Source organism: Pollicipes pollicipes, unplaced genomic scaffold (assembly GCF_011947565.3).
Source record: "Pollicipes pollicipes isolate AB1234 unplaced genomic scaffold, Ppol_2.1 Scaffold_4002;HRSCAF=4701_pilon_pilon_pilon, whole genome shotgun sequence".
Taxonomy (NCBI): Eukaryota; Metazoa; Arthropoda; class Thecostraca; order Pollicipedomorpha; family Pollicipedidae; genus Pollicipes; species Pollicipes pollicipes.
Genome location: NW_023596420.1, coordinates 10,831,496 through 10,837,364, shown reverse-complemented (window position 1 = coordinate 10,837,364; position 5,869 = coordinate 10,831,496). Strand labels below are relative to the sequence as shown.

General features: G+C 47.6%; 1 long non-coding RNA gene across 1 annotated transcript; it reads left to right on the top strand.

Moving 5' to 3' along the window:
• The first annotated feature begins 545 nt into the window (after positions 1-545).
• Positions 546-5,543, top strand: LOC119093984 (uncharacterized). The gene is made up of 3 exons (XR_005093729.1): positions 546-582; positions 4,321-4,562; positions 4,989-5,543. It is a non-coding gene; the product is annotated as an uncharacterized LOC119093984 (long non-coding RNA).
• The last annotated feature ends 326 nt before the right edge of the window (positions 5,544-5,869 follow it).

Genomic DNA, 5,869 nt, shown 5'->3' with positions numbered 1-5,869 from the left:
TCAGCTGCAAGCTTAGCTGGACAGTGCAGCGTTCCCTTCAGGTAGCGGGACAAGGAGGCGTCAACAGGATTCGACGTCTGGGTACACATCCAATGTACTTTGGGTGTCCAGATGGGTAGGCTGGGAGGGACTGAATCGAAGACTTAATCGTCCAAACAGGATCCGTGCTGCCACCAGCGCACGCAAAGGGAAGCGAAACAGATCGCTGAAACGAGCAATATAGCAATGCTTATTCGAAGCGTTCGAGAGCAGTTATCAGAACAGTTATCTTCTGTGAAAAGGCGGCCTTAAAGGGAACGTTCCACATTTGAAGATATTGAGATAATCATCAGGCATGATGAGGAAAGCCTACTTGTAACTATTGGTAAGCTTTCAGGGTTCAAAAATGACATTAACTAGCAAAACTTAAAAGATTTTATAAATACGTCCCGCTACGTCATCGTTTGATGGCGTCATGGAATCGTTTCGTGACGACAGCAATACCTGGCAGCACTTGGCAGCCGGACCTAAACAATACCCCAAAACTCAGGGAAGCTGACGTCAACCGGCCATTCTCGTCGCGGGCGCTGTGTCGTGTGGCGGGTTAGTGAATGGTTTATTTGTGAATATTTTGTCTCGGTACTGGTCGCAGGAAAAGCTTTGGTGGACTGTTTGGCATACGCAACGTAGCGATCGCCAGCGTTTATGACAGATTATTAAAATCAAATCACGATATATTGTGAAAACTGTCAAATAGTGTCATGAATCTCTCGCCGACACATGTCAAGAACTGTTGGGATTTCGATACTGCATCGGCGACCTATCCCTACCTGAAGTGCTACAATCCTGACATTGATATCATGGCATGTACATTTTAGTTACTTTGCTATTTGTAATTGAAAATGCAGTTGCATGAAAACATTAATAGATCTGCGACATTGCTATGAATTGATTGCCGGAGCATTGTCATTCCCATGGTAAAGATGGCAACGCTGAGCTACCAAGAATGTTTTTCTTGCTTAGGATTATGTACGCAATTACTAGTTAACTTCGATAAAACCATTGCTGTGCAAAGGCATTCTGGCCGGTGGTACTCCTTTGGCATTGTTGTGATTTGTTACCAGTTATTCATAAATTATAAGCTGTTATCTCATAGGCTTCACATATAGTAGTCAACCAATGTGGTATATTGTGTAATGGGACGGGTCAATAGCGCCATTGTGGCACTACCTCAGTGCTGTACTGTGGCTTGGCATAATAAACAATGATATGGCTTTTGTATTGCAATCCCTGCTGCTTCCACGATAAACTCCACCATGAAAAGATGGGTCAAGCGAACATTCTTGTATTAACTCTGCATCTGACATATGACTGACCAAAAACACGTGATATAATATATAAATCACTTCCAGCAAAGCACATAACCAATAAAGGACACCATTTGCTCAGCCTGTTTTGGGAATCCACAAAACATAGGTGATAAAGATGCAAACATGCATTTTGCTTCCACAGCCATGCAGAATGCTGCAGCCATCAAGCTGCTCCACTCAAAAATAGCAAGCAAACATCATGCAGTGAAATGGCACTGCAAGCCTGCTAACCTTGCACAAGGCTGAAGACACAAGCCTGCTAACCTTGCACAAGGCTGAAGACACAAGCCTGCTAACCTTGCACAAGGCTGAAGACACAAGTGCATGTGTTTATGGTTAGATAAGCAGAATGGAAGGAAGTGATGGAGCTGCCAGTACACACAAGGCAGATTATAAAAGTCTTAATGAGTGATTCGCAAGAAATCAATGGCAATACTTGTCCACCTTTCTCAGCACCCAGCATCTCACACAAGTTGCAATCAGAATTTTTAAGGGAATAGCAATTTTGCAAAGCTGTATCATGTGAGTTTATACCAAGCATGCAAATTAATGAGCCGCACAGACCGGTTCCTACTGCCAAAATAAATTTTCAATGTAATGCCGTGTGATGGATTAATTACATGCTGCAATACTTAAATAGGTTCAGAATGTTGGCAAGGTCATAATGCAGCAGCAAACTGTCTTGGTACACTCCCGCAACATAGCTGCCAGCGCTTCTTTCACTTTACCAGCATCACTACCTCGTCGTGTTCAAACACAAACATAAAGACAGAGACAGGTATCGATGTATAACATTTTGTTGAGAGTCAGTAGACTTAAAGAATACCAAAACAATGCTCTCTCTCAGAAGTACATACCTTCCACGCACACTCCCCATCATATCAAGATCAATACAAGGCACTGGCACGCACCGCTAGTGATCACGCCCATTTCAAGCTCCTGATTTACATTCTTTTGTAAAATAAGTGTGATTCCTCACTTGCACAGCTCGCGGAACTATCAAATTGCAGGTTTTCTCACAATTTCCACACAGGTTTCTGGTCATAACACCGCAATTTACCGTGAGCTCCCTTCCAAACAAAGTTCCAACGGGGGTTCATGGTAATGCAGCTCAAGAGGTTGTACTTGAAGGACACCATTTTTTTGTTCAAGATTTAAATTTGTCGTACAGTGTGGATGTGAAATATTTAGCAATATATATATATATATATATATATATATATATATATATATATATATGTATGTATGTATATATATCTAGAATTACTGTAATGTTTCCCTAATCTTATAATACCTAGATAACCCATAAACCCGTCCAAGATTCTTTGCTCCGGTGCACACGACGCCAACCGAGATGTTTGCAAGAAATACGCGAGTAGGAAAAACGCCAGCATGAGAAAAAGACAGAGTTGCAGATGTGTCTTCTTTTTACAACATTCGGGAGAGCGCCATTCTTTTCTCGGCGCCGTGCTTTTTTGCAGACAATGGCTTTCATTTTTTTTATAACTTTGGCCCAGGACCTAGATAGAAGAAAAAACTGCCTCATTGACGAGTGCCGCGCAACCCGAAAGTATTCACGCTTACGCTCACGACACGCATTGAGCGGCGAAATCTTAGTAACAGCCAATCACCTTCCGTGGATAGTATCGTATGTGCCGTATCATCGCTTTTGCGAATGTATCAGCGGCCATACTGTTTTTGACCATAAGCAGAAAGCAATCTGTAATGCCATGGCGATCGCATGGCGTTTCTATGACATCATCAATGCAAAGGTGACTTTGAACTTTTCCACTTTCGCGGGCGTGTAACTCAGGAACCAAAGGTTTTTGGATCTTAAAAGGGCATTACCGTGAACTACATCAAAAGGTCCTCAAGATGGCTACTTCAGTTCAAAACCACATATAAAGTTGGAACATTCCCTTTAATCTACAGCGGTATAAGCAGGAGCCAGCCTTTGTAAGGTCTTACCAATTGGCAGATCCTCCCCTCCCCTTCCTGAAAGCTTCATCACTTCCTGCCAGAATGGGGCAAACCCAGTGTTCGTTAACACGAGCTGCCCGATTCTCTAAACAAATAATTTTCAGCGTTAGCTAAAAAAAATTATGCTAGTCAACGCCCCACCGGCTAATTACGTACAGGGGGTGTGCATTTAGAGCACCCGAGGGTAATAGACTGTGCTATCCGGTCCGATGACTGCCATCAGGCCATGCATAATGCAGAGTTGCTGCAGTGGGACCCGGGCCTGGATGTGGCAGCAGCGCGAGCGATCGCAAAATATGGCAGCGAAGTAGATCGGAAATCCGGTTCCCTCGAGTATGATTCAATGAGAGTTCGCGAGAATAGAAATCCTGGTGAACGACGCCCGAGGCATAGCGAGGGATGGGCTGACCCCCGTTCTCCGTGGCTGGAACATGATATTTCAAAGACAGACGCTGTGCGCCTCGAAGGCCAGCGAGATCTCCGCTGCCTGTGAATTACTGTTGCGCAGAATTGGATCGAGGCAGATTGATTTTGCCAGCGTGTGTGCGCCATAACTTTAGAAAAAGAGACGATGGGAAATCGCAGTTCGGCGCGGAAGGAAAGGCTTCGCGCTGGAAGTGCTGGGAATCAATTTGAAATTGCATGTTAAAGCTGTGCAACATCACGAAATGATAGTAATACATAATGTGGCGCTAACGGAATATCCCAGCCAAGACCGTGCGGCATGAGAGATTTTATCTACTGTGCGTCATGTGCTTCCGCAGCACTACAACACTACTCCGCTGACCGATGACGTCGAGACAACAGCGCTGAGAACACCGGGACATCTCTTCTCAGCGGACGTCATCCGTTCAAAACCCGTGCTCGACGCCCTCGCCGCGTCTGCCTGAACGGGCGCAACCTCTGTCGGCTCTGGCCTCCCTTCCCCTCCTCCCCCTCCCACTGATGTGGCCGCGGCGCAGCGGATTTGATTACCGTTTCGCTCCCCCAGGTAATCCGCTTTGGGGCCGGGGTCTCCTGGCCGTGTTCGGCGGATGGGCGTGAACTCGGCTCGGGCGCCGAGCCGAGTTCGAGCCGAGCCGAGTCCTGACCCGGTCTCGAACAGCCATGCCAAATGGACGGAACGGGCTGCGCGATCGTGGCCTGATAGTATCCAGACGGTCGTTTCGCTGGAACGAACTCGTCTGGGGACGAATGCTTCGAGAGGAGGGAGTTCGCCTATCTTGACGTCCGGTGAGACACCAGACTCATGACTGATGTGTGTATGCGGTCAGACTAGCGCCCATGTGGGTAAAGCTAGATAGCGCGCTGTTTCGAACTGGCATACTTTTCAGGTTGACGCTCCTCCGCCAGTTATGTCATCAGCGCATTCCGAAGGATATGTGTACGTGTATTTTGAAGCAACTATGCTATACACACACCCATGCAAGAGATCTTCAGCTTTCAAATGCGTGCCGCCTAAGGTTTTTTCAGTTTGATGTTTTTTGGCGGGTTATATCCCCAAAGATTCCGCCAAATGCTTGTGTGCATATTTTGGAGAAACTATGCTGCACACACACCCATGCAGAAGAGCGTTGGCTTTCACAAGCTCAAAAGATAATGTATTTTTGAATGTGTGCCTGGGACTCCTAGCCTATTTATCACTTGTTCCCCTTACAGACGCCTCGCTGAAGGACGTGCAGCCACAAACATGCACCTCGACCAAAGTAGCAATACGACACGAGCCGTGACAGCGCTCGTGTGCTGAACTTGGGACCAGTGACAGGCGGACGAGCTGATCAAAACTCCGGTAGGGGCCATACCTGGCAAGTTCGGGTAGCGGCCATACCTAGTACGCGCTCGATCGTGCCACCACCAGGATCTTGTTGAGCAACTTCCGTCCGCGCCGAGCTGTTCTGCATACTCCAGCTATTAAAGAACGACAAAATCGAATGCATGGCCGCATTGCGATGAGGGTAGTTGTTGGCCTGGGTGCTGTTATCGTCCAATCAACACATGCTTCACTCAGTGTATCATGACGCGGTATTTCTGCATTGATCCATGCTTCATTTGAACCATAAAAGCTGACCACCATTTAAGGCTCATTATTGGAACTGAACATCGTGACAGATACATAGCACAGCGAAAGCATGTCGCGACAAATACTATCATAGTGGTGCATTACAATCAGGAGCACCAATCCTCATCAGACCTCCAACACCTGGCGGCCGGACCAGCGCAGGAGGAGGAGGAGGAGTAGGAGGAGTAGGAGGAGAAGGAGGAGGAGGAGGAGGAGGAGGGGGGGAGAAGGAGAAGGAGAAGGAGGAAGAGGAGGAGAGGGAGGAGAGGGAGGAGAAGGAAGAAGAGGAAAAGGAGGTAGAAGATGAGGAGAGGACGGCGGCAGCGGCGGCCCGTCAGCAGGAGGCTCGGAGAGGACGGCGGCAGCGGCGGCCCGTCAGCAGGAGGCTCGGAGAGGCTGCTCCGCACCGGTGGCCCTGCGTCCCCTTCGACGGGTCTCTCGACCCTGCCGACTCAGCACTACCACACAGCGTTCTTCGTCA